The following is a 22,540-nucleotide window of genomic DNA, read 5'->3' as shown; positions in this document are numbered from 1 at the left end:
TGGTACCATCCTTCCATCGTATGCATTCTCAAATGGGGCCATATTGTCCCTCAAAGGGGTGAAAATCGGTTCTTGGGGTAGCAGTAGGGCAAAAAAAAAAAGTCTTAGCTATTACAATGGTTTATGGCTCTCCAAAGCTGACCAACAAAATTTTATTCTTCAGTATTTAATTTTTCTTGTTTTGGCAAATTTAAACCTACTTCATTTTTCCCCCTTAGGGGCAGTGATGAGGATAAAGGGTTGAGAAACACTGCTCTCTAAAGACACAGGAGGGGACCTGGGTGGCTCAGTCAGTTAGGCATCTGACCCTTGATTTCGGCTGAGGTCGTGATCTCACGGTTCGTGAGTTCAAGCCCCATGTAGGGCTCTGTGCTGACAGTGTGGAGCCTGCTTGGGATTCTCTCTCTCTCTCTCTCTCTCTCTCTCTCTCTCTCTCTCAAAAATGAATGAATGAATAAGTAAATTTTAAAGATGTGGGAAGAGCTGTAGAACAGAAGAGGAATAGAGTTCCCGGCTTCCTAAGGTTGAGCTTCTGAGCCTTCCCAAAGCCTCGGAATTCTACCAGCTCTTCCCAGAACCTTGGCCCAGATTGGACCACTGTAGTAGGTCTAGCCAGACCTGCTCTGCTCAGCCCATCCTGTGCCTTGTCACCCAAGTGATCAATGACTGTGTGGGCCCACAGTCTTGTCCTCACTAGACAGAGGTAAGGGGAATGCAGACAAGAGGCCTCATCTTTCTTTTTTTTTTTTTTAAGTTTATTTATTTTTTTTTAATTTTTTTTTTCAACGTTTTTTTTAATTTATTTTTGGGACAGAGAGAGACAGAGCATGAACGGGGGAGGGGCAGAGAGAGAGGGAGACACAGAATCGGAAACAGGCTCCAGGCTCCGAGCCATCAGCCCAGAGCCTGACGCGGGGCTCGAACTCACGGACCGCGAGATCGTGACCTGGCTGAAGTCGGACGCTTAACCGACTGCGCCACCCAGGCGCCCCAAGTTTATTTATTTTTGAGAGAGAGAGAGAGACAGAGCACAAAAGGGGAGGGGCAGAGAGAAAGGGAGACACAGAATCTGAAGCAGGGTCCAGGCTCCAGGCTCTGAGCTGTCAGCACAGAGCCCGACGCGGGGCTCGAACTCAGGAACCATAAGATCATGACTTGAGCCGAAGTTGGACGCTTAACCACCCAAGCTCCCCAAGAGGCCTTGTCTTTCTGTAGAACCTATGGGCAATGTAGCAAGATGGTGCCGGGGGGCAGAGCAAGGAAGTTACACTCAGTGCCCAGACTTTTGGTCCAGGTGAGGTGACTTGCTAACGGCAGGGCCCACACCATCTGCTAGCTAAGGTCATTGATCATGCTGGTATTTCGGGTTCTCTGATTGGCAGCGCAGGAGGCTTGGTCTTCCCACTCGGGGGTCTCCTGTGATGTGGCAGGCAGCCCACCATCACCACCCACTCATGAAGGAAACAGCAGATTCAGGAAGCCGCATTCACCACATACCCACTAATCTGGTTCTCTCTGCTTGTTGGAATAGTAGCCTTTGAGTTTAGGCCAATATATGGAAACTTCTAGAAGTTTTATCTGCTGGCATGCTCATTTTTTCCAAAATCAAACCCAGTCCCTTGCAAGACTTCTTAAATCACACTGTCCTACACTAGAATGAAGGTTCATTCAACTCCCAATTTCTAGTGCGTGTAGTGTATCTTGGCTCCTCCAAGTCAGCATCCTTGTGAGGTTGTCAATCTTCCAAGTTCAGTCATTCCACTGCTTGTTGTCATCAAGTCAAAGCAGACTGAAGTTCTTCCTAGGAAGAGCCACACATCCAGTCCCTCAGAGTGGGATCTTAGGAGGTTATTGATGATGCCAGTAAAGTAATTTAACACTGAAATGAAAGCAGAGTTGTAACTTTACCTTGAACACGAGGTTTCTGTACAGTCTCAAGGCAAAAAGGTGTGCTCTGCCGATTTCAGTCCATCCACCAGCACCAGTACTACCCAGAACCCCCTGGAGGGCTACATGGCTCGTACTATCTGGAGATCAGGAAACTTTAAGGGGATACCAGAAACTAAATCATGCCACTGCTCCCTTAATAAAAAATTTATGCTACAAAATCATAATTTGATATATTAGCATAATTACAAATAGTACTTTTTTAAGCTAATTTTCCTGGAATAGAGAGGATGCCTTTTAGTTTTGATAATATTGCTGCTAACAGTATTCCATTACATGGGTAAGAGAAACTACACCGTATCTGCTCCTTCCAGCTGAGACCTAGGGGACTTAGGCTAGTTGGGGAGGGAAATATGGTAGATGGAATACCTCTCACCTGCCGCTTCGGGTAGTACAGAAGTCAAGAATGATAGAGGTGAGTAAGGTGAGAAGCCAAGATAGAAAAACCAGGGTAAGGGGTCTTGCTTGGTCACTCAAGCAAGGAGAGAGGGGAGGATGAAAGCAAGTGTCAGTGGGGAAGAAGAGAATCAGGGTTCAAGAACCAGGAACAACAGGTTGAGAAAATAAGCCTTCTGGTGGTCTTGAGCAGCATCTTGGGGCAAGAGGGGGTAAAGGATGTCATTGTGACCCATTGAACTTCCTAAGATAGGAGGCATGGAGTGGCCAGGACAACCAGAATCAGTTATTCTGGAAATCTTCTCTGAGCTGGCTGGGGAAACTGGACAAAGGAAATGACTTTTCAAAATTCATTTCTGACCCACCTACAAAATTTGTTCAAATTAAGCATGAGGTTGCAGAGACACCAACTCTTTGGGAAAGCAGGATGCTTTCTTGGCATAGATATACTCCCTCAGGAAGGATGTGGCTAGCAAAAATGCTTCCCCTCCCCCAATTAAAAAAATTTTAGAATAATTTTAGATTTACAGAAGAGTTGCAAAGATAGTATGAAAGTTTTCAAATACCCCTCATCCAGTGTCTCCTTTTGTTAACACTCTATATCACTATGGTACATTTGTCATGAGAAGCCAACCTTGGCACGTTACTATTAACTAAATAAATGGTATACTTTATTGGATTTTATTAGTTTTTCCCTAGTGCTCTTTTTTCTGTTACAGAATCTTGACCAGGATACCTCATTACATTGCACAGTCATGTCTCTTTGCCTCCTCTGGTTGATGGCACTTCTCAGACTTTCCTTGTTTGTGATGCCCTTGCTGGGGCATCAGGCCCATTAGGCATTTTACAGAATAGCCCTCAATTTGGGTTTGTCTGTTGTTTTTCTCATGGTTAGACTGGGGTTATGGGTTTGGGGGAGGAAGACCACAAAGGTGAGGTAAAGTGCTACTCTCCTCATATCATATTGAAGGTGCATACGCTCAGCATGATTTGTCATCACGATGTTAACCTTGATCACTTGGTCCAAGTAGTGTTGGCCAGGTTTCATTACTATTGTCACTCCTACTCTGCGCCCCACCTCTTCCCATACTGTGGTCTCTGGAAACACAGTGCTAAGTGCATTTGGGTCCTTTTTGGCCCTTGCTGTTAGGACCCCATTTTCAATTCTTTATTTGAAAGAGAAAGTTGGGGTGCCTGGGTAGCTCAGTCAGTTCAGCTTCCGACTCTTGATTTCGGCTCAGGTCATGATCTCACAGTTGGTGTGTTAGAGCCCCACATCACGGTCTGCATTGTCCATACAGAGCCTGCTTGGAATTCTCTCTCTGCCCCTCCTCCTCCTCCTCTCTCTCTCTCTCTCTCTCTCTCTCAGAATAAATAAAAATAAAACTTGAAAGAAAGAAAGAAAGAAAGAAAGAAAGAAAGAAAGAAAGAAGGAAGGAAGGAAGTTACTTGGTCAAGGCAGGTCTCAGAGTATCAGGTGAGCACACACTCTACCCTAAGCAACCACACATGGGATGATCAGGACTCTGCTTGTTGGGAGTGTTCCTTGCCCTTGCTCTTGCCTTTTGTTCCTGGCCCTCAAGATATTTATCTTCCCCCTAAGTCTGTTGGAAGGGAAACATCTCTCTCATCAGGTACAGTAATTTCTTCCTGAAATCTAGTCAACAGGCAGGGTTCTACTTGATTAGTGACTAGGAAAAGATTGAGAATACATTCCAGTTGAAGTAAAGATGGAAACGTAAAAATAAAATATTAGCAGAATGTTTAAAGAACCTTGGAGAGAGTAGAGACCTTAAAGCCACATAGGAAACTACAGAGCTAGAAGTTGTAAAAGAAAAGAGAAATATTTCACTATAGGAAAATTAAGAAAAGTTGATACTAAAAGTACCCTATGTCAAAAGATAAATTGTGATGGAGAGTGATAGATAAAGTGTACAGGATTTCTGTTGGGGGTGATTAAATGTTTTAAAATGGATTGAGGAGATGGTTGCACAACCCTGTGGACACAGAAAGAACCATCGAATTCTAGACTTTAAATGGGTGACAGATACGTTAATTAGCTTGTGATAATCATTTCACAATGTATGCAGATATCAAAATATGCTGTACACCTTAAATATAGTTTTGTCAATTATACCTCAATAAAGCTGGAAAAAGAATATTCATCAATCAATGGGCGAATAGTATGATACGTGAATTACATCTCAATAAAGATAAAAAGGGGCACCTGGGTGGCTCACTCAGTTAAGCATCCAACTTCAGCTCAGGTCATGATCTCGTAGTTCATGAGTTCGAGCCCCGCTTTGGGCTCTGTGCTGATAGCTCAGAGCCTGGAGCCTGCTTTAGATTCTGTGTCTCCCTCTATCTCTGCCCCTCCCCCACTCATGATCTGCCTCTTTCTCTCTCTCAAGATAAATAAACATTAAAAAAAATTTTTTTAAAGATGTTATAAAAAAAGACAAAGGATAATCTAGAGAAAATTATTTGTCACACATATGACCCACTAGTTTTAATATCCTTAATACACATAGCCCCTACAAATTAATAAGAAACAATCAATCAAAAATGACCAAAAGAAGGGCACCTGGCTGGCTCAGTTGGTGGAGCATGTGACTCTTGATCTTGGGGTCATGAGTTCAAGCCCCACACTGGGCACAGAACTTGACAGAAGAATATGTCCGGTCAATTCAATGAAAAGGAAATACAAATGGCCAATATATATGTGAAAAAAATATGCTTGATTTCACTAGAGATCTATGAAATGTCAACAAAAGCAAAAAGATACAACTTTCGCTTATCTTACTGGCAAATGTTGAGAGACAAATTATAATTAGATGAGGATTCATGCTTCAGGAGGTCTAAAATTTAAACAGTTTGAAGACCCTTTTCAAGTAAAGGAATTTAAAATTTCATTACAAAACTTACCACAAAGGTAAATATTTACAATGAGAAAATCACCACAATAAGAAATTTTATGAATCTGATCACAAATATCCCCCCCCCAAATTTAAGCTGCTTATTAACTGCCTGACACACCTCTACAATACTATTTTTCATAGTCTTTGGATGTATATTCCGTAAGAACTTCCTCATATGACAACTATCTTATTATTTTCTATAGAAAGAATAGAAAGTTACTAAAGTCTTTCCTCTAGCATGGCTGTTTGAAAATATGCTTATTACTGATAGCTTTAAAAAGCTACAGCCCAGATTTGTTGTTAGTAATGTGCTAAGAGCCAATCTGATACACTGGCAGGCATAAAATATGTGGCTTCCCACCAAACATACCTGCTGCTTGCAGTGTTGTTACAAATTTTTAGCCTACAAGCACAGGAATTCTAATTGTGTCTGAGGCAAGTTCCAGGTGAATTTATAATTGTATGTACTGCTTTACCAAGGATACTAACAGAAGAGAAACACCTGCTTCGAATTCTATCGCTTGGACAATGGGAAGAGTTTTCTACAGGGGTGTGTGGGTGGCTCAGTCGGTTAAGCATCTGACTCTTGATTTCAGCTCAGGTCATGATCTCACGGTTGGGGAGTTCAAGCCCCACATCCAGCTCTGCACTGGCAGTGCGGAGCCCGCTTGGGATTCTCGGTTTCCCTCTCTCTCTGCCCCTCCACTGCTCGTGCTCTCCCAAAATAAATAAATAAACTTAAAAAAAAAAAAAAAGAATTTTCTACAGACCAGCGTCTGGCTCCATACATTTCACACTCTGTTTCTCCTCCAGTACTCTCATACAGCTGGCGCCAGGTGCCATTGGACAAGTTCATTTCATGATACAAACTCTGGCCCTGTGTCTTCAGTCACATACTTGGAAGCCATTCCTATGCCAGATGTCCAGTGATAACTTCACTATGCACAGAAGTGACAGTGAATAGTAAACCTCATAAATACATCTGCTAAACTCAAATAGACACATCCCAGCTCAACTTTCTTTCTTTCTTTCTTTTTCTTTCTTTTCTTTCTTTCTTTCTTTCTTTCTTTCAGTAAACTCTACCCTTAATGTGGGGCTCAAACTCACCACCCAAGATCAAGAGTAGCATGCTCTACCGACTGAGCCAGCCAGCCAGGTGCCCCTCTGCCTCCCCAGCTCAACTTTCGAAATGCCTGCAGCCACTCCAAAGCCATCCAACCCAAGGGGAAGCATGAAGGCAGGGAAATTTGGAGTGAAAAGGCACAGTAGTCTTAAGTGGCTGTGGATAAAGTAACCTACTTTTTCAAATATTACAAAAATACACAACCCTGTGAGCAGAGTACTAAGACTTCTCCCAAGGCCTTAAAGGGGTAGAGGAGTAGGAGTAAAGAGCCCTGAAACTTAAGCTTCATGTGACATCTACCTCCGCATCCACTACTAATAAGGGTACGGGGAACTGGGTGCTGTCAGTGTCAGCACAAACCTGTGATTCTACCAAACTAAAGGCACTAGTACCTACTGGCATATATGCGCAAAGATGTTTATTGCAGCATTATTTGTAGAGGCAAAGAGAGTGGAAATAACCTACATATACATCACTAGGTAAAAGGTTGAACAAATTATAGTACATCCACACTATAGTATGTAGCAATAAAAATTAGCATTTTGTGTATTGGAAGGCCTACAATACATTAAATTTTATTTATTTATTTATTTATTTATTTATGAGAGAGAAAGAGAGAGAGCGCGCGCATGAGTGCAGGGGAGGGGCAGAGAGAGAGGGAGAATCTTAAGGAGGTTCCATGCCCGGCACCAAAGCCCAACGTGGGGTTCAATCTCATGACCGTGAGATCATGACCTGAGCCAAAAATCAAGAGTTGGAGGCTTAATCGACCGAGCCAAACAGGCACCCCAAGACATTAAATTTTAAAAAGCGAATGGTTAAAAAATAAAAAATAAAAATAAAAATAAAAATAAATAAATAAAAAGTGAATGGTGAAGTAACATGTATAGTGGGACCACTGTATATGAATGAATGTGTGTATAGGTTTATATCAGAAAAGGAAAACGAATGGTAGGATATGCACCAGACTGTTAAATATTTTATCTTGGGCTGAGGGGGGCATCAGGGCAAGGGCTAACCACATTAACATTTTAACTTTTTTCTTTTCTTTTTTTTTTTAAAGAGAGAATGTGAGTGGGGTAGAGGCAGGGAGAGAGAAAGAGAGGGAAGGAGGGAGGGAGGGAGGGAGAGGGAGAGAGGGAGAAAGAGAGAGAGAGAATGAATCTTAAGCAGGCTTCATGCTCAGCAATGAGCCCAGTGCAGGGCTCCATTCCAGGACCTTGGGATCATGACCTGAGCCAAAATTAAGAGTCAGAAGCTCAACCCACTGAGCCACCCAGGCATCCCAACATTTTCTTTCTACAACTTCTTATTGTTTCCTTTCACGCATTACAAAGAGCATTTATTTCTTTTGAAATTTAAAAATTCTAATAAGGAAAAATTTTTAAATCAAGACATGAAACATCCGAGTTAAACATATTTACAATACTGGGATGCCTGGGTAGCTCAGTCGTTTGAGCATCTGACTCTTGGTTTCAGCTCAGGGCATGGTCTCACAGTTCATGAGATGGAGCCCCAAGTCAGGCCATGCACTCATAGGGTGACCTGCTTGGGATTCTCTCTCTCCCTCTCTCTCTGCCCCTCCCTTGCTCATGCTCTCTCTCAAAATAAATAAAGTTAAAAAAATCATTTTTGCAATACTTCCTACTTCTTTTCCAAGGATAAGCAATATTCTTTATGTAAGTCAATCTTTTGCTTACCTTTCTCCATTTGTAAAGTGATATAATTACAAGAACTTTAAGAAATCTTCATTATATCCCAATTAGAAACACTCTTAAAAACATCTCTTACAACATATCATTTTTTTTCTTTTTTTTTTTTAAAGATTTTATTTATTTTACATTTATTTATTTTTGAGAGACAGAGACAGAGCATGAGCAGGGGAGGGGCAGAAAGAGAGGGAGACACAGAATCCAAAGCAGGCTCCAGGCTGTCAGTACAGAGCCCGGCGCGGGTCTCGAACCCACGAACTGTGAGATTAAGACCTGAGCCAAAGTTGAATGCTCAACTGACAGAGCTACCCAGGTGCCTCTTAAGATTTTATTTTTAAGTAATATCTATACCCAACATGGGGCTCGAACTAACAACCCCGAGATTAAGAGTCGCACACTCTAACGACTGAGCCAGCCAGGTGCCCCAGGTATCTCTACTTCAAATTATATTTATATGCCACACAACAGCAACAAAGACAATTTTCAGTCACAGTCCTAGACTTCCACCTAACAGCTATGTCCCACCCCTCTCCTCCATTTTATGGACATACTCCTTTCTGTCTTACCTCACCTTTATCAGATGTGTCTTTTTTTTTTTTTTAATGTTTATTCATTTTTGAGAGGGGAGGAGAGGGGCAGAGAGAGAGAGGGACAAAGGATCAGAAGCAGTCTCTGTGCTGGCAGCAGCAAGCCTGATGCGGGGCTTGAACTTATGAGCTGTGAGATCATGACCTGAGCCGAAGTCAGACACTCAACTGACTGAGCCACCCAGGTGCCCCCCAGATGTGTCTTGAGACACGTGGAAACAAACAACGTTGAATTCATGTCATATAATTTGACGTACACTACAGAAGCATTTCCGATTTGAGAAAACATACCAATTTTACTTATTAGAGTTTTTTTTAACACTTCAGAATTATGTGTGTCTTTGCTGTTAATTGTATATATAATGTGTATTTTTTTTTACTGGAACTGGTATGTTCTCAGCATCTCATTTTGATGATGATCTTAAAAGGTTTTTTTTAAATATTCTGAATACTACAAATATATAAAATATAGCAGCATATTCTGAATTGTCCAGATGACCACTCTTTAGTTGACTAATGACATAGATATCGGCTCCCACATTTATTTTTTTTTAATGAAATTTATTGTCAAACTTGTTTCCATACAACACCCAGTGCTCATCCCAACAAGTGCCCTCCAAAGTGCCCATCACCCACTTCCCACTTTCCCCTCCCCCCCACCCCCCATCAACCCTCAGTTTGTTCTCAGTATTTAAGAGTCTCTTATGGTTTGCCTCCTTCCCTCTCTGTAACTTTTTTTCCCCTTCCCCTCCCCCCTGGTCTTCTGTTGAGTTCCTCAGGATCCACATATAAGTGAAAACATATGGTACCTGTCTTTCTCTTCCTGACTTATTTCACTTAGCATAACACTCTCCAGTTCCATCCATGTTGCTACAAATGTCCAGATTTCATTCTTTCTCATTGCCAAGTAGTATTCCATTGTATATATAAACCACATCTTCATGTTGCTACAAAAGGCCAGATTTCATTCTTTCTCATTGCCAAGTAGTATTCCACTGTATATTTAAACCACATCTTCTGTATCCATTCGTCAGTTGATGGACATTTAGGCTCTTTCCATAATTTGGCTACTGTTGAAATTTCTGCTATAAACATTGGGGTACAAGTGCCCCTATGCATCAGCACTCCTGTATCCCTTGGGTAAATTCCTAGCAGTGCTATTGCTGGGTCATAGAGTAGATCTATTTTTAATTTTTTGAGGAAACTCCACACTATTTTCCAGAGCGGGTGCACAAGTTTGCATTCCCATGGCTCCCACATTTATATGTAAGATCAAAAAACTACCAAATATTTCCACTTTAATTTCCCTATATTAATGACAAATGTAACACATGTAAACTTGTGCCTAGTCAGGCCCATCTAAGCATTTGTGGGGCCTGGGGCCTCAGTACAGATGCAGACTCCATATGTCTAAATATTTAAAAGTTATAATTCAAGTTAGGGGTGCCTGGGTGGCTCAGTCAGTTGAGCGTCCAACTCTTGATCTCATCTCATAACTGTTGGTTATGGGGGCGCCTGGGTGGCTCAGTCAGTTAAGTGTCCGACTTCAGCTCAGGTCATGATCTCACAGTTTGTGAGTTCAAGCCCCGCATGGGGCTCTGTGCTGACAGTTCAGAGCCTGGAGACTGCTTCTGATTCTGTCTCCATCTCTCTCTCCCCCTCTCCCACTCACGCTCTGTCTCTCTCTCTCTCGAAGAGAAAATGTTATAAACATTAAAAAAAATTTTTTTAACGTTTATTTATTATTGAGAGACAGAGCATGAGCATGGGAGGAGCAGAGAGAGGGGAAGACACAGAATTTGAAGCAGGCTCCAGTCTCTGAGCTGTCAGCAGAGAGCCTGATGCAGGGCTTGAACTCACAAACTGTGAGATCATGACCTAAGCCGAAGTCGGATGCTTAACTGACTGAGCCACCCAGGCATCCCTATAAACATTAAAAAAATTTTTTAATTGTTGGTTATGCAAGAATTTATTGAATTCACATCTGATCTGAGACACGGTATTTGGAATTTGTTTTTTGTCTGCCCTAAGTACTTCTGCTGTTCACCTATCCCCTGCACTAAAAAGCAGTATCCATTTCTGGCCTTTTGAGATAATAGAAAAAATGTATATTGGTGTCTACCCCCACCTCAACTCATTCCTGGCACAGGGCTCCTGAAACCTTTGTAAATTCCTAAGTGATAAGAACAGTAGGAGCATCTTTGGTTCTAAAATTTGTTCTTTGGGGGCACCTGGGTGGTGCAGCTGGTTAAGCATCTGATTCTTGATCTCAGCTCAGGTCTTGAACACAGGGTCCTGAGTTCAAGCCCCACGTTGGTCTCCCTGTTGGGCACTGAGCCTACTTAAAACAAAACAAAACAAAACAAAACAAAACTAATAAAATTTGGTCTTTGAGACCGGCTCCCAAGACAGGGCGCCTAACCAACCCCCTTAGAATTTCCTACGTGACAGGAGTGCCTTTTGTTCCAATGAGATGACTGAGTGGGCTCCTGCATGGCTCCAGGAAGGGGGCTAGTCATCAGAAAGACCATGCCATGACTAGAAACTTGGAATATTCAGCCCCACCCTCCATTCCCCTGAGAAAGGAGAGGGGCTGGAAATGGAGTTAATGATGGATCGTGCCTCTATGAGGAAGCCTCTATAAAACCCCAATTGTACAGGGTTTGAGAGCTTCCAGGTTGTTGAACACATCTACACACCAGGAGGGTGACAGACCCCAACTCCACAGGAAAGAAGCTCCTGAGATCAGGACCCTCCCCAGAGCTGGCCCTATGTATCTCTTCACCTGGTTGTTTATCTATATCCTGTAGCACGTCCTTTAATAAACCGATAAATGTAAGTAAGAGTTTCCCTGACTTTCTGTGAGCTGTTCTAGCAAATAATCAAATCCAAGGGGGAGTAGCCTCCAATTTGTACCCACGTTGGACAGAAGTTGTGGGTAACCTGGGGGCCCTCTACTTGTGACTGGCATCTGAATCAAGTGCGGGGAGAGAGAGGGCAGTCTCACGGGACTGAGCCCTTAACCTATGGAGTCCGATACCCTATGGGGTCCGATACTATCTCCAGGTAGATGGTATCAGAATTAAGCAGCATAGCTGGTGTCACAGGACTGCTTGGTACGGGAGAAGCGCACATGCACTTGGTGTCAGAAGTGCTGTGCCCTGTGGTAGCAGGCAGTGTGAGTACAAGGGACACACAAGACTGGGTTTTTCCCAACTCAGACCTCAATGGGCATAACCCATAAACCTTCACAGCTTTCCACCCCAGCCGCCTTTTGATTCAAAAACACAGGGCAAGAGATGTGAAGTGTTTCCATGGAGCCTGGATAGTGTTAGTCATAGCAGCAGATGGCCAAGGCTCTAGGTTGTGCTGGGCCAGTGCTCAAGTGACAGCGGTTCTCATCTGCTCTGGAACAGATGGGTGCACGTTGTGCGTACGTGTGTGTGTCATACAGGACCCTCTAAGATGTGGGGGCAGAAGCCCCTCCTGCTTGGACCTGGGGTAGTCCTGGGCTCAGTGAAAGCCAAATGACTTCACACTATACCATAGAGGTGAAGGTTTTACAGTCATTTTGTCACCAAAACCCGAGTTTGGCTGCTCACAGCTCAAAAGCCGAATACTCAAGAGACAAGTGTTGTTTGGAAAGGAAAGTTTGCTTTATTCAGGAAGCTGGCAACCTGGGAAGATGGTGGACTAATGTCCAAAGACCCCTTCCCAAAGTCCCAGACCAAACAAGGGTTTTTTTAAAGGGGGAGGCACAGGAAGTGGTAAAGGTCAACAAGTAAGGGGAAGCATTCTCCACGTGACCTGAGACAGATTTGCATCAGGGAAGGCTGTTCTCTAGTGTGGTCAAACTTGATCTTCTGGAAACACCCGGTTCCTTGTTTCCCCAGGGTCAGTATTCTGTTGAAATCTCAAAGAAGCTATAATTAGGCTATAAATTAGAAGGCACAGATTAATGGGTTATAGATATGTAGCCTTTAGGCTGCCTGGAACACAGTTACATTCTGAATGGAGAAAACTGGTGGGAGACGCAAGGAAACCCAGAGAAATGCAGGCTGCTATTAAGAGCATCTTCTTCACACTGTCAACAGAAATTCGAGTTTACCAAAACATGTTACATGACATTTAATGTTCTGACTTGAGGGTATTAGTTTTGTGGTTTGTGTCTAAGCTAAACACCTGATTTCTAAACAATTCTTAATTTTGAGAAATATCATATTTACTTTGAAAGTGTTGCAGGGGCACATGGGTGGCTCAGCCAGTTAAGCGTCTGACTTTGGCTCAGGTCATGCATGATCTCACAGTTTGTGAGTTCAAGCCCTTCATTGGGCTAGCTCCTGTCAACACAGAGCCTCCTTTGGACTGTCATCTCTCTGCCCCTCCCCTGTTCCTCCTCTCTCTCTCTCTCTCTCTCTCAAAATGAATGAATGAATGAATGAATGAATCAATCAATCAATGTCTTACAAAGATAAGTAACCCTCACAGAGGCACAGGACTTGTGCTGATTTACAGGTGTTAAGAGATTATTGAAAATCATCATTCCTGTTGCCAATTAGGTTTTAGATACTGAGCAGGAACCTTCCATTTAAAACAATGGGATGTTAACTAACTTGGATTTAAGTTAAAAAAAAAAAAGCTGAACTCTTAACAAAATAATAATAATAATAATAATAATAAACAAAACAATTGGAAAATACTCCTAAGAGATTACAGTTGTAGCACTTCTAACAGCTAATGTTGGTGCAAAATTGTCCTGTCTGATTTGTTTTGTATCGTCCACGCTGCCCAATGTGGTGATTTGCATGCAGAAAGCACTCAGTGAGAAGCTCAGATAGTTATGGAAGAAAGGCAAACTGCAAAAAGGCCATATGCACTTTTAACCAAATTTTAAAATAATGTAATATATTTAAAATGCAGTAAAAGTTTAAAGGTATGTATTGGAGCAAAGAAAGCTACATTCAGGAAAGTGGCTTGTCTCAGAGGTGGAGAGAGAGGAGCCGGATGGGAAGGGCATCAGGGACGATTTAAATGTATTTGAAACATACCGTTTTTAGGCTAAGTGGTATGTTCCAGGGTGTCTAGTGTATTATTAGCTACATATTTTTAGAAGCCTGAAACACTTCATTAAAATGCAACCCAGACAAAAAGGCCTGTCCAGCATTTGTTCTCAAGCATTCTCACATATGCTGTGACAGGCCGTGAATAGCACTGTATTAGCTGCCTGTGGTGACTCTAACAAGTGACCACAAACTTGGTGCCTTAAAAAACAGAAATTTATCCTCTCATGGTTTTGGAAGCCAAAAGTTTGGAATCCATTTGATTGCGCTGAAATCAAGGTGTCGGCACAGCCACACTCCATCCACAGGAGGGGAGGATGTCCTTTGCTCCTGAAAGTGGGGGTGCTAGCCCCCACAGGCCCCACAATAAGGACAGAATGGCTCCTGGCTGCCTCTGACCAGAGTCACATAGCCAGCCCTTGGTTACTGTTATAGAAACCTTTAAATTGCCTCAGGAAATAACATAAAGTTGCCTCCAGAAAAGTCTGTGGGATGTTGTGCTGCCTGAGATAACAAACATAAGGTGCTGTGTTTGCAAGAAAAAATAATAATAGTTTGAAGCTCAGTAATCATCACAGGATGTAAAACCTTGGCCTCTGGACTCTAGAGATGACATCACTAATGCAGCTGGCCGAGAACATCTTGCAGTTCCAGGGCCCTAAAGTGGAACGACCAGTCCCCTGAAGCAGAACGACCACCTCATTACAATCTCACTGAAACCAGACATGGAGTCAGTGGAAGGGACAGGATGATCAAGAAAGCAAGTATTACAGCTGGCCAAATCCCTCATCAATCAGCATGATCCAAGACCCTGAGTGCCTTAGCCTGAATTTCCACCTTTTGAAAACCATTGCTCATAAGCCACCTGGGAGTGCAGGTCTTTGAGCGTGAGAGATCCCCCTTCTTCTGGGTGGGGCCACACCAGTAAAGAGCCTACCTATCTTGCTTCACTGCAAAAGTTCGGTGTCAGATTTTTCATTGGCTTGCCCTGCCTTGTTAGGTTACACTTCTTCCAGCACACTGTCTTCTCTTCTGTCTTTGTCAAATCTCTGCCTGTCTCTCTCTTTCTTTCTCTCTCTTTTTAAAGTAGGCACCATGCCCAATGTGGGGCTTGGACTTACAACCCTGAGATCAAGAGCCACATGCTCTACTAACTGAGCCAGCCAGACGCCCCTCCCTGCCTTTCTCTTATAAGGACACTTGTGATTGTGTTTAGGGCTCACCTGGATAATCCAGGATAACCTCTCCAACTCAAAATTCTTAATCTCACCTGTAAAGACCCTTTTTCCATCTAAGGTAACATTTACAGGTGTCAGGGATTAGGACTTGACCACAAATAACTTTAGCCTTAGGCACAATAGGAATTCAGTCCATTCCTAAGGTTCGGGTTGAATAAAACTGGCTCAAGAACAGAAAATTAAAGTACTCATTAATTAGAAAGGAATTTTAAGAATGCCAGGGGACTTAGAGCACGCAGCATGGGAAGGAACTAATATTTTATCATTAACGATCTCTAATAAGAGCGCTTCAGACAATTTATTAAATTTACAAATGGCACCAAGCCTGGAGGAGCTGTTAATAGTCCTAGTGTTAACAGTTTCAGAAGAGCAAACACCTTGAACTTTGGTGGGACGCAATGCTGAAGAGCATGTTGCATAGTGAGAGTCCACAAAGCATTCTTTGACTAAAGGATTAGATTAGTTTTCAAGAGTAGAAAAGCAAAAGTGGGGTTCTGGCCTCCACACTCAAAAAGCATGTTAGAGATAAAGACAGTTCATTCCGTTTGTATTTTCATTAAATGTTTAGTGAATAAAGGAATAAAAGGGCCCATTTCAGCTTCAACTGGGTTTAAAACAAAGTGGGCGTGTCTGCTTGGCACCCTTCTGATGAGGGAGCAGAAGGCAACCTGACACCCCACAAACCACGCCCAAAAACCACCCCCAGGTGGGCTAGGTGACACTCCTCAGGCACTCCTGGCTGCCCAGGAACAAAGGAAAGGACAGAAAACAAATGGTTAAACTGATAGAGTTTCTATCAGTTTACAAATCTTAGTAATATTACAAGAAAAGGGCAATCTTATCGATAGCCTAATCTCCAGGAATTCCCTACTGTCTTAATGTTAATGCTTTGCTAGAGGGAAAAACAACCTTAGTCTGACAATGGCTAAACCTCCAAGTAATCTGTGAGTCTTTTTTAGCATATGAAAAATCCCTTTAAGAAACTTCCTCTTGACATCACGACCCCCCCCCCCCCCCCCCCCCCCCCCCCCGCCACTCCACAGTATATAAGCAGTCACTCTTCACAACCCCAGTTCAGCTTTCTGCCCATGGGTCCTGTCCCTGGGCTTTAATAAAATCACCTTTTTTGCACCAAAGATACCTTCAAGAATTCTTTCTTGGTGGTCAGCTCCGAACCCCCACCACTCCAAAACATCATCACTTCTAGGTACTTTGAGGATTCCAAAAGGTACTGGAGACCTGGCTCCTTAGAGGTGACCACATTAGAAGTAGATGACAGGGGGTGCCCGGGTGGCTCAGTCGGCTAAGCACCCGACTCTTGGCTTAGGCTCAAGTCATGATCTTACAGTTTGTGAGTTCGAGCCTGGCATCGGGCTCTGCACTGATGGCACAGAGCCTGCTTGGGAGTTTCTGTCTCCCTCTCACTCTCTGCCCCTCCCCCACGCTCTTTCTGTAGCTCTCTCTCTCAAAATAAATAAACATTAAAAAAAAAAAAGAAAAAGAAGTAGATGACAGGAAGCATTACTCTGGGCTCATGCTGCCATGCTCCGTGAGTAGCTTAATGCAATTTCATGTGTCCTCTTGTTCAGGTCCCAGTGAAAGCATCAGGGTTCAATCCATTTTAACTAAAGGGACAAACAAGTGGTAAAATTAACTCTTACTTGTTAAAGTCAATCAATCTGTTAAATAAAACATTTCCAATCTAATTTTTCCCACCCTTGTGGTCCTCCTCTCCTTGCCCCAACACCTTTACCTCCCTCCATGGGAAAAGAGGCAGAGTGACCTAACGCCTTGGTGTCTGTGTCACATAGACTTGGCTGGCAAACTGTGAACTAGACCCAACTCCACATGGGGACTCAATGTGCACCAACTGGTGGCAGTGACCACACTACATGCTGTTATCCTTGGCCATGGTTATACACACGAGGGGCAGCTTCAACTAGTGGTTTGTGTCTGTTATAAAGAAACAACAGGCCCCAAATGGAGTCACTTATGTTAAGTCTCACCAAGAATACCTAATAGCAGTTTCAGCCTCTCCCAGGAGTGGAGTTTAAACCAATCTGTCTGAAATTTTCTGATGGCACTGGTGAAGTAAGCTCATGATAAAACCCCACAATCCTTTCCCTCTAACTGGAAGGTCACCTTGCCTGGAACAATCCTTTCTTTTCTTTTGCTATTAATTTCCTTGTCCTGACCTGTTTCTGCCTATAAAACTTTCCATTTTGTACAACTCCCAGAGCATCCTTCTATTTGTTGGATGGAATGCTATTTGATTCGTAAATTGCTGAATAAATCCAATTAGAGGTTGAATTTTTGTTCTTTAACAGTTCATTATTATAAACAAAGAATGGAGCGAGCATCTTGGACAAGTTACTTCATTTTTTAAAGTCTCAATGTCTCCACATCTTTAAAGCTTAAAGATGATCATTGTATCCTTCTCAAAGCTTAGTCTTGTGACAACACATGTGGAGTCCTAGCATACAGTAAAGATTCCATAAAAGAGACCAATTACCTCTAAAGTTTGTAGAGGTTTCATTTCATGGTCTGCAAATTCCCCTTAACCAAATCATCTGTCTGCCTTTTGATTTAACTGAAATCCACTCTCCTTCAAGGGTAGCTTCCTTCACATTCCTATAGTAGAAGGTGCTATCATTACTCCTTTCCACAGATGAGGAAATTGAATAGTAATTGAACAGTGTTAACTCAGTAAGTGGCAGAGCCAGAATCTTAATCAGGATAGTCTGGTTCTAAAGGCTGCTCTCAACCCAGTGGGCAATTTTACCCCTTTTTGTAGTTAAGAGTTTCCTGAACTAACTTCACCCCATTTTATGTTACAGGATCTGAAATAAGAATACTTTGTATGTTTGTTTGTTTGTTTGTTTGTTTGTTTAAAGTAATGTAGTTGTAGTAGCCAGCTCCTAAAATGATCCCTGCTTTGGACCCCCAGCAGGGGGCAGATTTTGTGTCCCCCCCAAAATCTGTATGTGGAAATCCAAATGCCCAGTGTGCTCGTATTTGGAGGTAAGGCTTTTGGGAGGTGCATGGGTCACAAGGGCAAAACCCTCACATATGGGATTAGTGCCCATTTAAAAGAAATTTCAGGGGTGCCTGGGTGGCTCAGTTGGTTAAGTGTCCAACTTCGGCTCAGGTCATGATCTGAAGGCTCCAGAGTTTTGAGCCCTGCATCAGGCTCTGTGCTGACAGCTCAGAGCCTGGAGCTTGCTTCAGTTTCTATGTCTCCCTCTCTCTCTGCCCCTCCCCTGCTCACGCTCTCTCTCTCTTGTCTCTCAAAAAATAAATAAACATTTAAAAAATTAAAAAAAAAAAAGATTTCAGAGGGGTGGCTGGGTGGCTCAGTCTGTTAAGTCTGTCATGGCATCAAGACAGACCTCCCCCATCCATCTGGCTGAGCATGCAGCCTGCTTGGGATGCTCCCTCTCCCTCTCTCTCTCTCTCCCTCTCTTTCTCCAAATAAATAAACTTTGAAAAATAAATAAATAAATAAATAAATAAATAAATAAATAAATAAAACCTCAGAGAGACCCTTTACCCCTACTGTTAAAGTAGGCAGTTAGTTAGGCTTTGACAGGATGACAAGAGGCCAGCAAGGGGGAGTCATGAACCATTCTCAGGAAAGTTAGAGACCTGTCCTGGCAGCATTCCAAAAACAAAGCCACATGAAGAGCCAGATCAAACTAGATAGGCCCAAGATAAAGAAGGCCAGAGACCCTGACCAAGTAAGGGAGAAAAGGCAGGAAACCCTGAGAAAGTCCCACCCCAAATAACAAATATTCCATCCCTCAGTTAACAACTGTCAATAAAAGATAGAGACCCAACCCCGCCACCTCCCCCCCAGCTATCCTTTGAGCTCTCCGGTGCCTACCCTCTCTAATAAACTCACTTGTACTGCTCAAACACTATATCTGGTCCATCTTTAAACACTTCCTTGCAGGAGACCCAGAGCCTCCAGCAACATCCCAGGGATGGGCTGGATGGAGGCCTCAGGGCCCAGTAGTCTCCACCACTTCAAGGGGCAACACTACTACCATGTGAGGTTACTACAAAAAGACAGGTGTCTGTGAATGAGGAAACAGGCCCTCACCAGAGCCAGATGGTGCTGGTGCCTTGATCTTGAACTTCCCAGCCTCCAGAACTGTGAGAAATAAAATTCTGTTATTTATAAGCCACCCAGTCTATGGTATTCTATTATAGCAGCCTGAAGGGACTAAGACAGTCCCAAGTGTTTCTATCTCCCAGGATTCAGAGCCTTGTAGTCCCTTCTACACTGTATCAAGGCTGGTCTGTGAGCAATAGTATATAGCAGGAGAGATGGGAAGTCACTCCTAAGATCATGTTATAAAAGACACTGTTGGCTTCTGTCTTGGTCACTCTCTCTTACTCTTGTATCACTTGCTCTGGCTGTGAGTTGTCATGTCATGAACAACCCTGCAGGTTGAGGAACTGAAGCCTCCTGCCTTCAGCCATGGGAACGAACTTGCAGGCCGATCCTTCCATCCAACTGAGCTTTCAAATGATTACAACCCTAGCTAGGATCTCGGCTGCAACCTTACAAAAGATCCTAAGCCAGAACCACCCAGCCAGGCTGACTGCATTCCAGTCCTTCAAAAACTGTGATAAGAGAATGAACACTTGTTGTCATAAATTGCCCAAGTTTGGAGGTAATTGGTTACAAGCAACAGAACTAATACGGCAACTGTCTCAAACTTCTACACACTTTATTTCCAAGGCTGTCTAGCCTAATGCATTTTCCATAAATATTTAATCACAAAATAGCAAAGGAGAGTTAAGGTGGCTCCACCTGGAAGTTGGGGATTATTCTCACCTCTCTACTCTGACATTAAAAGCCCATGACAATCATAATGGCTTCATGGGCTGTTACCTGGCATTTCCTTATCAGTTAACAGAGCCACGGGACTGTCACATGCATTCCTTTTGTTGTGGACTTTCCCCAAGTAGATGTGTAGAATCTGTGTGTTTATTAGCTGACCTATGACCAAGTACCGTATGCGGTAAAAGGCAGGTCTGTCAGAGTTGCCACAATCGCCACCAGCCATTTCCAGAACTCTTTTCATCTTGTAAAACTGAAACTCTATAATCCATTAAACAATGGCTCTCCATTCTCTCCACCCCCTGACAACCATCATTTTCTTTCTGTTTCTATGATTTTGACCAAGTACCTCGTACAAGTGGTATCATATAGAATTTGTCCTTTTCTGTTTATTTCACTTAGCATAATGTCCTCAAGGTTCATGCATGCTGTTCCATGTGTCACAATTCCCTTCTATTTTAAGGCTGAATAATATTACGTTGTATGTATGGGCCACATTTTGTTTATCCTTTCATTTGTGGATGGACAATTGGGTTGCTTCTACCTCTTGGCTATTACGAACAGTGCTGCTGTGAATATGGGTATACAGAGACCCTACTTTCAATCATTTTGTGTATATGCCCAGCAGTAGAATAACTAAATCATACAGTAATTCTATTTTTAATGTTTTGAGTAACCATCATCTTGTCTTCCACAATGGTTGTACCATTTTGTATTCCCATCAAACAGCGCACAAGAGTCCCAATTTCTCTGCCAACACTTACTATTTTATTTTCTGGGTTTTTTTTCTTCCATGTTTTTTTTTTAATGTTTTTATTTTTATTTCTGAGAGAGAGAGAGAGAGAGAGAGAGAGAGAGAGAGAGAGATGGACAGAGAGGGAGACACAGAATCCAAAGTAGGCTCCAGGCTCTGAGCTGTCAGCACAGAGCCCAATGCAGAGCTCGAACTCACGAACTGTGAGATCATGACCTGAGTCGAAGTTGGATGCTTAACTGACTGAGCCACCCAGGCACCCCTTCTGTTTATAGTAGCCATCCAATGGGTGTGAAGTGGTTGGTCATTCATATATATTTTTATTTCCTTTTTATAGATGACAGAACTGAAGCATTGAAAGGTAAAACAAGGGCTCATAATCATTAAGTGTCAGAGCTAGGATTTGAACTCAAGTAAACTCACCCACTAATAACCAATATGCCAAAATTCTTGTGAGGTGGCAGTTCCAACAACTTCCAAGGAGAAGACTGAGGGGCAGTTCAAAGGCTAACATCTACCAAGTAAAGGGCAAAAAAAAATAGCAGCAAATTAAATTCATTTTTCTCCTGATAATGTTCTCCCAAAGCCTGGAGGCTGACCTTGCCGGGAAGTTACAAAATATTCTTCTGGAGGTAGGACTCTTTTTTTTTTTTTTCTTTTCTCTATAAATGGGCTTGTTTCAGAACATCCATTAGGACTTAGACTGCTAACAGACACATGAAAAGATGTTCCACATCACTCACCATCAAATACAAATGCAAATCAAAACCACGAGATATCACCTCACACCTGTCAGAATGGCTAAAATTAACAACACAAGAAACAACAGGTGTTGGCAAGGATGTGGAGAAAGGGGAACCCTCATGCACCGCCGGTGGGAATGCAAACTAGTACAGCTACTCTGGAAAACAATATGGAGGTTCCTCAAAAAATTAAAAATAGAGTGACCCAATGATCCAGCAATTGCACTACTAGGTAGTATTTACCCAAAGGATAAAAAAAATACTGATTCAAAGGGACGCATGCACCCCGATGTTTATAGCAGCGTTATCAACAATAACCAAATTATTGGGGCGCCTGGGTGGCTCAGTCGGTTAAGCGTCCGACTTCGGCTCAGGTCATGATCTCATGGTTCGTGGGTTCGAGCCCCGCATCGGGCTCTGTGCTGACAGCTCAGAGCCCGGAGCCTGTTTCAGATTCTGTGTCTCCCTCTCTCTCTCTGCCCCTCCCCAACTTATGTTCTGTCTCCCTCTGTCTCAAAAATAAATAAACATTAAAAAAATTAAAAAAAAAAACAATAACCAAATTATGAAAAGAGCCCAAATGTCCATTGACTCATAAGTGGATAAAGAAGATGTGGTATATTTATAGTGGAATATTACTCAGCCATAAAGAAAAAAATGAAAACTTGCCATTTGCAACCACATGGAGGGAGATAGAGTATATTATGCTAAGCTAATTAAGTCAGAGAAAGACAGATACCATATGATTTCATTCATATGTGAAATTAAGAAACAAAACAGATGAACATGGTGGGGAGGGAGGAGAGAGACGTAAACCACAAAAAGACTCTTAACTAAAGAGAACAGACTGAAGGTTGATGGAGGGAGGTGGGTGGATGATGGGCTAGATGGGTGATGGGTATTAAGGAGGGCACTTGTTGGGATGAGCACTGGGTGCTCATAAGTAAGTGATGAATCACTAAATCCTACTCCTGAAACCAATATTACACTATATGTTAACTAACTAGAACTTAAATAAAAACTTGAAGAAAACAAACCAAAAAAGGACTTAGACTGGAGCTTTCTTATGTCCTAGTTTCTGTATTATCTAGTCAGGCCACCTAAAACCAAAAAAATTTCCTAAGGTTTTGTAAGCCATATACATCCCAGTCATCTTTTTAGTCAGTCCAGGACTCAAAAAGATCTTTAAAAAAAAATTTTTTTTTTACATTTA

Source organism: Panthera tigris, chromosome D4 (assembly GCF_018350195.1).
Source record: "Panthera tigris isolate Pti1 chromosome D4, P.tigris_Pti1_mat1.1, whole genome shotgun sequence".
NCBI lineage: Eukaryota > Metazoa > Chordata > Mammalia > Carnivora > Felidae > Panthera > Panthera tigris.
The sequence above is the reverse complement of the archived record's forward strand: the minus strand, read 5'-3'. Positions refer to the sequence as shown.